The sequence below is a fragment of the Mustela erminea genome, chromosome 2, assembly GCF_009829155.1.
Source record: "Mustela erminea isolate mMusErm1 chromosome 2, mMusErm1.Pri, whole genome shotgun sequence".
NCBI classification, from domain to species: domain Eukaryota; kingdom Metazoa; phylum Chordata; class Mammalia; order Carnivora; family Mustelidae; genus Mustela; species Mustela erminea.
In genome coordinates, this window is record NC_045615.1 from 25,865,395 (window position 1) to 25,877,883 (window position 12,489).

General features: G+C 34.2%; 1 protein-coding gene across 6 annotated transcripts in view; it reads right to left on the minus strand.

Moving 5' to 3' along the window:
- The window catches only part of FBXW7 (F-box and WD repeat domain containing 7), a 233,573-nt gene that overhangs the window by 149,935 nt on the left and 71,149 nt on the right, over window positions 1–12,489 (minus strand). The gene's annotated exons all lie outside the window — the stretch shown is intronic.

The following is a 12,489-nucleotide window of genomic DNA, read 5'->3' on the forward strand; positions in this document are numbered from 1 at the left end:
AATCTTACAGTTTTAAATATCTGAAAGTGTTTCCACAAACTTGGTTCTGACCTCATTTCAAACCTAGTTTCTCCTACTCTACTTGCAGTGGCCTCGTACTTCTATTAATGGCCATTATAGGAGACATTCACAGTATAATACTCCCTCTAGCCTTATACATTTCATGATACCTAGAGATACCAGCCATTACTAGAACACATTCCTACAGTGGGAAGGCTACCAATGATTTAACTATACATGGTAATGATAGATTTCTATCTAAATATACACCCCTACACCCAAATTAAGTGAAATATATTCCAATTCAGCTTATTTTAGCCAGAACCAAACAAATTACCTGCTAATTATACTTACAAGACCTTCAAATCTGTGTTAAAACATCTTTTCAGACATTTGCCTGGCAATATTCCATAAATGAATAAGAGAAAAAGTAGCAAAAATCAAAAGAATTATCCACTATTACCAAATAGAATTGTTTTCCAGGAATTCAAATCTTACATACCATTAAGAGAAAGGCGGCAAGGGGGGTGGGGGGGATTACCTACAAATTTGGGGAAGTGTAAAAGAACATTAGAAATGGATCTCTAATAAAGTACAGAGAATATAATGAGAATATACCTAAATTCACAATGAGAAGAGTATGTAACAGAAGTATGATCTGAACCTGCCCAACATCAAAATTTAAGCTCCAATCATCCTGGTTATCTCAAAAACTGAACAGTGACCTAGACTGGCTTTCCTATTACTAAAGGTCTTAAAAGAATGATCCAATGCAGAGAAGACTTAAATAAGTGATATATTTAAAGATTTAAACTTTTAAAAAACCAGGTTATCCAATTTCATAGTAAGCAATAACAGGACTTTTTTTAAACTTACTTTGCTGCTGAGATCACATATTAAATAACCATTTTTTAAATGTCCTAAATATTTTTCAAATTTGTCTACTGTTAGACTATGATTCAAGTTAAAACTATTATAGACCAAAATTATATACCATAGTTAATGACAAAAATTTGTTTTTATTATATATAAGGTTGTGTTGAGGTAGCAGTAAATTTATATGAGGATAAGATGGCTTCCACCGGACCTTAAATTACACAAAAGCAAGTTTTCCCTGGCAATGCTATCCTACAACATAGAGCTACAAACACACATACTATTGTAAGAATCCCATAGTACACAACTACAAGAAACTATAGTTTCCTTTAGCATCCAAACAAAAATAATGAAATAAGAAAGAAAAAGAAGTTCAAAACCTAGGTGACATATGTGTGAACAAAAGACTATTAATTTATATGTACATTTTTTAATCACTGTAAAAGAGGATGTATCTCTCCTCATTAACATAACTAACCCAAGAAAAGTAAATGAAGAATAAAACTATTAGAGAAAAAAATGTAATCTAATAACCAGATTACATAAAAGAAATATGGGTTAACTATCTAAGCAGCAATTACTATAAGCAAACCAAAAAATCTTCAGGAAGAATAAAAAAGATTTGAACATTATTATCCAACACAACTCAATGGGCAACATTCACAAAATCCCATAATCTTAATTGCAGAATAAACACTGTCCATAAACATGTCTTCATAAGTTTTGAAGAACTGATATGACAGCTTATCTTATGACTACAACAAAGTTTAAATTAGAAATCACTAATAAAAGATAGAGAGACACAGACCTGTATCCCTGGGGCAAATAATATATGTTAATAAAAATAATTTTTAAAAAAAGATACAGAGAAAACCCAAAATATCTGGGCATTATGCAACCGACTTTTTTTTTTTTTTTAAGATTTTACTTATTCATCCGAGAGAGAGAGAGAGAGAGAGAGAAGAGAGAAGAGAGAGAGAATGAGCAGAGGAGGGGAGGTGGACAGAGCCAGAGGGAGAAACAGACTTCCTGCTCAGCAGGGAGTGATGCAGGGCTTGATCCCAGAACTCTGGGACTATGACCTGAGCCAAAGGCTTAACTTAACCAACTGAGACCCCCGGGTGCCCCAACACACTTTTAAATAAGCCACTGGTCAAAGAAGAAATCTAAGAAAAATAAGAATATAAGGATATATTTTTAAACTGAATGATATGAAAATGTAACATCTCAACATTCCTGAGATACAGCTAAAGAGGTACAAAATCGGAAATCTATGGCTTTAGCCACTTATCCTAGAAGACAAGAGTGAAATATAAGCTTCTCAATTTAAGAAGCTAAAAGGAAGAGATATTAAATCAAAAGTTAGAAGGAAATAAAAAATGAGAATCAATTAAACAGAAAACAAATGAGAGAGAAAATAATTATCTCCAAGAGTTGGTTCTTTGCAAATATAAAGAAATGAATAAGCACCCAGCAAAAAGAAGAAAATAAATTGTTAGCATCAAAAATCAAAGAGTTAATATCACCACCGATCCTACAGGCATTAAAAAATAGTAAGAGCATCTTATGAACAACTTTGTGCCAAGAAATTCAACAAAATAAATGAAACAGAAAAGTATTGTGAAAAATGCAAAATAACAATACTACCAAAGGAAAACATTGAATTAGCAAATCCAAAACCTTCCTTCAAGAAAACTTTCACTAGTGAAATCTACCAAATATTTAAGAAAACCATATGCTAAGTTTTATATAAACTTTATGTCTGGCATACAAACATAGGTCAGTATTATACAAAACAGAGGAAAAGAGGACACTTTCAGCTTTGACAAAATTTTAGCAAATCAAATCCAGTGATATATAAAAACAATGTGTCCTAGTATGGTACTGGCACAAAAACAGACACGTAGATCAATGGAACAGTATAGAGAGCCCAGAAATAGACCCTCAACTCTATGGTCAACTAATCTTCGACAAAGCAGGAAAGAATGTCCAATGGAAAAAAGACAACCTCTTCAACAAATGGTGCTGGGAAAATTGGACAGCCACATGCAGAAAAATGAAATTGGACCATTTCCTTACACCACACATGAAAATAGACTCAAAATGGATGAAGGACCTCAATGTGAGAAAAGAATCCATCAAAATCCTTGAGGAGAATACAGGCAGCAACCTCTTCAACCTCAGCTGCATCAACTTCTTACTAGGAACAATGCCAAAGGCAAGGGAAGCAAGGGCAAAAATGAACTATTGGGACTTCATCAAGATCAAAAGCTTTTGGACAGCAAAGGAAAGAGTTAACAAAACCAAAAGACAACTGACAGAATGGGAGAAGGTATTTACAAACGACATTACCAGATAAAGGGCTAGTATCCAAAATCTATAAAGCGCTTAGCAAACTCAACACCCAAAGAACAAATAATACAATCAAGAAATGGGCAGAGGACATGCAAAGACATCCAGATGGCCAACAGACAGATGAAAAAGTGCTCCACATCACTGGGCATCAGGGAGATACAAAATCAAAACCACAATGAGATACCACCTCAGCCCAGTCAGAATGGCTAAAATTAACAAGTCAGAAAATGACAGATGCTGGCGAGGATGCGCAGAAAGGGGAACCCTCCTACACTGTTGGTGGGAATGCAAGCTGGTGCAACCACTCTGGAAAACAGCATGGAGGTTCCTCAAAAAGTTGAAGATAGAGCTACCTTATGACCCAGCAATTGCACTACTGGGCATTTACCCTAAAGATACAAACATAGTGATCTGAAGGGGCACGTGCACCAGAGTGTTTATAGCAGCAATGTCCACAATAGCCAAACTATGGAAAGAACCTCGATGTCCATCAATACATGAATGGATAAAGAAGATGTGGTTTATATAGACAATGGAATACTATGCAGCCATCAAAAGAAATGAAATCTTGCCATTTGCAACGACGTGGATGGAACTAGAGGGTATTATTCTTAGCGAAATAAGTCAATCGGAGAAAAACAACTATCATGTGCTCTCCCTGATATGAGGAAGTGGAGATGCAATGGGAGGGGGGGTTAATGGGGCAGGAAAAGAATAAATGAAACAAGATCAGATTGGGAGGGAGACAAACCAAAAGAGACTCTCAATGTCACGAAACAAACTGAGGGTGGCCGGGGGAGGGGTATAGGGAGAGGGTGATGGGGTTATGGACACTGGGGAGGGTATGTGCTATGGTGAGTGCTGTGAAGTATGTAAACCTGGTGATTCACAGACCTGTACCCCTGGGGGTAATAATATATTATATGTTTATAAAAAAATTTAAAAATTAAAAAAAAAATGTGTCCTAACAAAGCAGAGTTTACCCAAGAATGTAGAATTAACATGAAAAACACTCAGCATAATTCAGAGTGATAGCTTAAAAGAAAAAGAACTAAATATTCATGGCAATAAATGTAGGGCAGCCAGTGAAAAAATCAAATACCATTAATGATTATGAACAGACAAACAAAAAAAGTAAAGAACTTCCTCAACCAGATGAGGATATCTATGAAAGTCCTATGGCTAGTAACAGATTTAAGAGTGACATATTGTCTCCCTAAGTTTGGAAACATGGCAATAATGTCTGTTCTCATTATTTATACTCCTAATTATACTGCAGAAATTTAATATAAAAAGGTAAGAGAAAGAAAAACAAAAAGATCAAAAAGAGGTAAAACTGTTTCTTTTCATATGATTGTTTAAGTAGAAAATCCTAAGAAATCTAACCCCAAAAGGCACTATAAACAGGAAATAACAAGCATTGGTGAGGATATAAAGAAACTGAAACCCCTGTAAACTAGTGGTAGTAAAACACAATGGTGAAGCCACTCTGGAGAACAGTCTGGCAGTTTCTCAAAAAGCTAAGCATAGAATTCTACCACACGATCCACTAATTCCATTTCTACATACATACTCAGAAGAATGGAAAAGAGGACTTGGATACGTGTACACCAATGTTCATTGCAGCATTATTCACAAAAGTCAAAAAGGAGAAACAACCATTAAAACATTTCCCCCAAAAGAGGGAAACAACCACTTAAACATTTTGTTTAAATAAACAAAATGTGGACTATCATCCAGCCATAAAAAGAAATTAAATTCTGATACATGCTACAACACAGATGAACTTTGAAAGCTTTATGCCAAGTGAAAAGCCAGACACGAAAAGACAAATACTAGATGATTCCTCTTATATGAAATGTCTAGAACAGACCAAGTCATATAGGCAGAAAGGAGATTAGATATTACCAGGGCCTGGGAGAGGGGCAAATGAGGAATTATTGCTTAATTAGTATAGATTTCAGTATTTATCACTTTAAAAAAATAAAAACTGCCTATATATTACCAAAAACAATGAAAAGATAACCTAAATAAAAGATAAACCATATTCATAAGACTGAATATTAAATATTAATGTCAATTTGTCATAATGTCTTATTATGACATGCTATCCTGAATATTATATAATAGGTCAATTCTCAAAATCATGAGAAGACACCAAAGAAGACTCTCAAATTGCCAACACACAAAAAGATGCTCAATATTAACATCAGAGAAATAGAAATTAAGTCAGAAATACCCCAACTTTGGGCTATTATTTTCATACACGTTTTAAACTGAACAATACATAGTTTTTGCTTTAATCGTAGGTAATTTTTTAATTAATAAAAGTGTGTACAGTTTTTATAACTACCTACATATTCACCTTTTTTTATGTTGACTCCTTACTGTAGATGGCCCTTGTAATCTGGTGCCATTTCCCTCAAACTAATGAACTTCCTTTAGAACTGCTTGCAATGCCAGTGGACTAGTGAAAAATTCCATCAGTTTTTACCTGTTCGATGGTTCTCTTGCTTCTAGAATTTCCCTCAGTATACTCCAGTATATATAGCTTAGCTAGCCCTAATTTCTATCCTCTGCCACTGAACTGCAAGAGGCTGGGATGCACCCAAAGCCAAGAAAGCTACACAGTGCAGGTGCAGGCTTATCTGGCTTCTGCCTCATTTTGGTCACTTTCTGCTGCTTTCAAACAGTTGGAAGTTTTTCTTTCAATATTTTACCCAGATTTTGTAACTGTTATCTGAAGGATGATTCACTCAACTACTTCACTGGTATTACTGCATCATAACCAGATGTCAGAATCTCAAAATTCTATCAATGTTAGTGAAAAACTTCTCACATCCTTGATTTTCTTCCCTACCTCAAAATTAGAACCTTCATCTCATCATGTAAGAATCTGAAGTACTCCTACCTTCTTCTAGTCCTTTTTCCCTTAACTCACATAGTACACAGACAGTAATTTCTCATCCATCATACTGCTTTTATCATTAGAAACAATGTTTTCTGTGAAAACCAGGAAACGTGTAATCAGAAGCCTAATTTTAATTTTCAACTTCCAACACAATCTGTGAAACCATAAGCAAAAAACAATCTCTGTGATCCCTATTTCTACCATCTACAAATGAGAATATCATCTACCTCATTAGTTAAGCTTAGGGTAAAAATATAATAATTAAAAATATATATATAATTATTAATGTTAACAAGTGTAGACAAGAATTGGTCAAAGGGGGCACCTGGGTGGCTCAGTGGGTTAAATCCTCTGCCTTCGCCTCAGGTCATGATCTCAGGGTCCTGGGATCGAGCCCCGCATTGGGCTCTCTGCTCATCGGGGAGCCTGCTTCCTCCTCTCTCTCTGCCTCACTCACTGCCTACTTGTGATTTCTGTCTGTCAAATAAATAAATAAAATATTTTCTTAAAAAAAGAAAAGAAAAAGAACTTGTCGAAGATGTTATAGGCTCTGTGACATGAGAATAGGTGAATGGTTAAAATCATTATATTAAAAAAAAAAAACAGACTGAGACACTCGGATAATGAGCTCATTCACTAATTCAGAAAGCATTTACTAAGTTCTAACCATATATCAAACATTTTCAAGGCAAATTTTTCAGTATGAAAAATAATAATTTTGGGGTGCTGAGGACATAATAATTGAGGCAAAACAGGTAATGGCCTTTGTGAGTCATTACAAATCTGTGATAATTTATATAATAAAAACAGAGACCATCTCCTAGCAAGGATATGTAATACAGAGGAGCAAGGAGCAACGCTTCAACCCAGTTTATACTTAAGAGGTATATAAAAGAAAAAAGCAGTGACAAAAAAACATATTAATAATGTAGTCAGAGAGATCACAGAAAAACCATTAAGTACAGTATTACAGAAGACAAAGGAGAAGAGAATGTTAAAAAAAAGCAAAATACCAAATGCTGAAAAGGAGTAGAATAGATTACAGATTTAGCAACTGGAACTGCCTTAACTTGTGGATAATATGAAGCACTTTTTGAAAGATTTTATTTATTTACTTGAGAGAGAGACAGAGAGAGAGAGCAATAGAGAGCAAAAGCAGGGAGGAAAGGGAGAAACAGGCTCCCCACCGAGCGGGGAACCTGATGATACAGGGCTGGATCCCAGGACCCTGGGATCAGGATCTGAGCCAAAGGCAGACGCTTAATCTACTGAGCCACCCACGTGCTCGAACATGAAGCATTTTATTTTAACGTCAGCCTAACTAATGTCTATCTACCTGGTAAGGTAAGAAAAGAAGATTACTTTTACTTGAGGAAAAGGAATGCTAGTAGAAACAACAGTCAAACTGCAGAAGGTAGTTGAAAAAGAACTGATAAACTGTTCTGACACCTACTGACACCTAGAGTCAATATGAATCAAATAAGCTCAGTGATAATGGGAAGTACAGGGAAAAAGTGTAAGTGACTATAAGACAGAGAACCCAGCATGGAACAAAGTAAAGAGAAAAACAGAAAACAGCAAGGTTCAAGTGAAAGAAAGAAGGGATAAAATTAAGAATATAGATGTTAGCCTTTGAAATAAATGAAAACATCGTGTTCTTTGAATAAAGACACACTGAGGAAAGAAAGCATAAAATATGAAATGAAAAAAAAAATGAGGAAAACAGAAATATGACTTGTCTTTTGAGGACAGTGGAAAGGTTCCAAATAACTAATACATAAAATGAAACAGAAGATCAAAATGAGAAAAGGATTACCAGAAAGCACTGAGGCTAAAGCTAGGGGAAAAGTATTGATTTATACTAGAAAGCTACAAACACAGTAATAGGGTAGAACTCTATCAAATCAAGGTAGTCCATGAACAGGGAACAAAACAAAAGAAATGAATGGTTGTAATTATTTCAGTTAACAGACTGGGAAATTCGTGAAGAAAGGTCAGGAGAATGGAAACCTTGTATTCATAAAAATAAAATTGAAATGACGATTAGATTAAAGGTGGGTTACTCTGGATCAATTTTTTCATTAAAAAGAAGTAAATTCCAAAGGAAAAGGCTTTTAGGAAAACTTCCTTGTATAATGTTACTACATAAATTGTACTGGGAGAAAAGGTAGTCAAATACTACTATGTAATGATTTTCAGAAATTTGTACAAAAATAACCTGCCATTTAGAATAATCCAAGTCCATTTTAGCTTTCCTCAGTAGTATTAGTAAGTAGTGAAAGACGCTTCTGATAAAGAGTAATTTAATTCTTCTATCCATACAACCCTACCCAAGGTGTATTATGAATTACATCAGTAGAATAGCAAACTCTAAGACATGGGCTGATAATCTGCTACCAATACCATGAAGCAGCCCCCACTGACTTTAGTGACAAATTAGTGGTTTAACTAAAGGGTAATCCTTACTCTTGTAAGAGAAAGTGGTCTCTACTAATATTAAATCCCCAATTCAAATATAAATACTGAGAGAATATATATCCATTTATGTTAGTAAACATATAGCATAAGGAAAATATATTGTACAAAAACCATTTTACCTTAATTCAGCCCTCATTATGTTATCAAAATCATCTTAATTACCACATTCAACATATACAATAGAAGGAAGTAACTCTCAAATAAATCTTTTCATTTTTTATTACAACAGAAAATATAACACCATCATGAATGAGATATGTCAGGTTTTATTTCCTTTTCCACTGCAAAATGTCCATGTATGGTATAACAAAAACCATAAAAATATCAACATGAAGAATATTACCCATCCAATGGACACTTGATTGTTAACAAATGGTTTAAAATGATTTAAAAACAAATATAAAGATGAATATCAATAACCTTAGCTCTATAAAATTTAATAAAAATACACTTTAGATTATCTGAAGTTAATACAAAAGTATTAGATAATATGAATAATAAAAACTAAAGTAAATTTCCCTAATAAAAATATGTTTATTATAGCATATTACAATCCCTTGTCCTTACACAGAAAACCAAGGCTACTAAGAGTGGTGATATTCCATTGTTAAATGACTTTTCTCTATAAACCTACATTAGACAAGACTATAGAACAATTCATTCTGAAATATGCCTTCAATTGATAAAAGCTGCACAATGATAAAAAATAAGGAACTAAAAATGTCCCATAAAAATCAAGAAGACAGGGGCACCTAGGTGGCTCAGTGGGTTAAAGCCTCTGCCTTCAGCTCGGGTCATGATCCCAGGGTACTGGGAGCCTGCTTCTCCCTCTCCCTCTGCCTGCCTCTCTGCCTACTTGTGATCTCTGTCAAATAAATAAATAAAATTTTTTTTAAAAATCAAGAAGACACATATTTAAGTAAAACAGAGAGGAAAAATATACATATTTCACATGTAAGTTTACACATACATCAAAATATTACTGCCTGCAAATACCCTGCAAAGACTAAAATCAGTAAGATTCTCAAAATCTATTCTCTCTTCACAGAAAAGATAAAAAGAACTCTGATAATACTGTTAACCTAAAAGGCAATGGTTTATTAAGCTTTGACATCAAATACACATTAAGTGCCATGATAAACTAAAGTATTACCCAAGCCAAAAAACTAAACATGAATTCACAAGACTAATATCAATGAATATATCACACACAGCTAACATTTTCACGGTAACCCATGTAATCAAAACAAAACATTTTGCTTTAAAAAACTAGATAAGGAATTGAAGTACAAACAAAAGATAATTGCTTCCTTTGGGCTTTGGCTGTCAAACATAAGAAATGCCAATACTTCACAGTCCTGCGATAATTAAAATTTTGTCACAGATTTACACTAATTTAAAAATACAGGGCGCCTGGTGGCTCAGTGGGTTAAGCCGCTGCCTTCGGCTCAGGTCATGATCTCAAGGGTCCTGGGATTGAGTCCTACATCGGGCTCTCTGCTCAGCAGGGAGCCTGCTTCCCTCTCTCTCTCTCTGCCTGCCTCTCCATCTACTTGTGATTTCTCTCTGTCAAATTAAAAAAAAAAAAAAATACATTTGCGGGGTGCCTCGATGGCTCAGTAGGTTAAGCGTCTGCCTTCAGCTCAGGTCATGATCCCGGAGTCCTGGGATGGAGGTCCACATCTGGCTCCCTGCTCAACAGAGAGTCTGCTTCTCCCTCTGCCCTTTACTCTGCTCATGCTCTCTCTCTCTCTCTCTCTCTTTCTCATTCTCTCCCTCTCAAATAAATAACTAAAATCTTCTTTAAAAATACATTTGCAATATGACACCAAAAGCACAAGCAACGACGACAACAACAAATATATAGATGACTAAACATCATCAAAGTTAAGAACTTTTTTGCTTCAAAAGACATCAGAAATAAAGTGAAGAGACAATCCACATAATGGGAGGAAGTAGTTACAAATCATGTATCTCATAAGGAAACAGTCTTCAGAATATATAAAAAATGCTTACAATTCAACAATAAAAAGATAAAAAAATTTAAAAACGGGCAAAAGATTTGAACAAACACTTCTCCAAAGAACATACATAAATGGTCAATAAGCACATGAAGTAATGTTCACCTTTAGTCATTATAGAAATGAAAATCAAAACCACAATGAAATACCACTTTACACGCATTAGGATAACTAAAACACAAAAAAAGCCTAACAATAACAAGAGTCTGCCAAGATGTGGATAAACTGGAACCCTCATCTCCTGTTGGTGGGATTATAAAATAGTGCACCCACTCTGACAGTTCCTCAGAGTTAAACAGAGAGGCATCACATTACCTGCAATCCCACACCTATAAGCACGTATCTAAAAGAAAAACATACATCCACACAAAAACTTAAGAAAAATGTTCACCGCAGAAGCATTCCTACTAGCCAAAAAGTAGATACAACCCATCAACTGATGAATGGATACACAAAATGTGGTATATAATGGAATGTTTTTCCATAAAAATGAATGATACAGGCTACAACATGGGTGAACCTTGTTACATGAAAGCAGTCAGACACAAAAGGACAAACAATACATGCTTCCGTATATATGAAATGCCCAGAATAGGCAAATCCGCAGAAACCCAAAATATATTAGTGGCTGCCTGGAGGCAAGGCAGGGGGTGGGGAAGATCAGGGAATTTTGTTTAAAGGGAAATTTGTTTAAAGGGAATTAGGGAGTGACTGCTAGTGGATAAAAAGAGTGGATGGAAGTATCCTGAAATTAGATGGTAGTGACAGTTGTACATCTCTGAATATACTAAAAACCATTAAATTGTACACTTCGGGATGAATTTTCTGGTATGTAAAGTGCATTCCAATAAAGCAAATTCTTTTTAGTAAAATTGAAATATATGATATAAGCATGTACAATGCAAAGATGACTGCTTCCCTCAAACTAATTCAAATATATGCATCAATGGGAGAAAAATTATGTAAAAAAATTAATATATCTCCAGAAATCAGTTACCATGTTTTAAGATAGTAAAATTTGAGATTTTTTCACATCATTTGCTTCTTAAAATGTTACATTTACTATAGATACGCAATAAGCTAAATAGTTATAATTGTTCAATATTTAAACATCAACTGTGATTATTACAAAACTTTAGAAACACCATTTGGTCAAATATTTATTTTTTCAAACACATCAAAAAGCATAATAAAAGAAATCAATGTTCATTATTAAATATTTCTTCATGTATGTATGAAACTTCCATTAGCTAATCAAATAAATATATTCATCCTTAATATTTCACTAACTACATTAAAACAATTAAAAAACTATGTCACTTGATAAACCAATGTTTCACATTGCTGAAGTATATTTAATAATTTTTCAACCTATCCTATTAACTATTAATCTGTACAGTCACCACAGTCTAAAATACAATGTAGTTAAAGTAAAACAAATTCTAGGATCAACTGTCTACTTTCCAATCAAAATTTGAAAGTAAAAGCTTTATCTAATGAAAGCATAAGTTTATGAAATTCTTCATATTATGTTATTACAAAGAAAACGGAGGAACACAAATAGAAAGTATCTTGGGGCCTTACCAGAGTACTGGTCTTCATGTTGACTTACTGTGGTGAACAGGACCTAATGTAAGGAGGAGTCAAGTAATGGATGGCTAAAGAAATCTGTACTACTATTAACAGTTAATAGAAAACTGCTACAAAAATCTTACATGAGGATAATTCTGTTTCATTAACCAAAGTATTAGCATTCCTGCCCACTAAAACTACTACATTCTTTTTGTCTTTTAATACTTAGATTGCACACAGAAAGAATTTTCTAAATACAATGTATACAAGGGATCA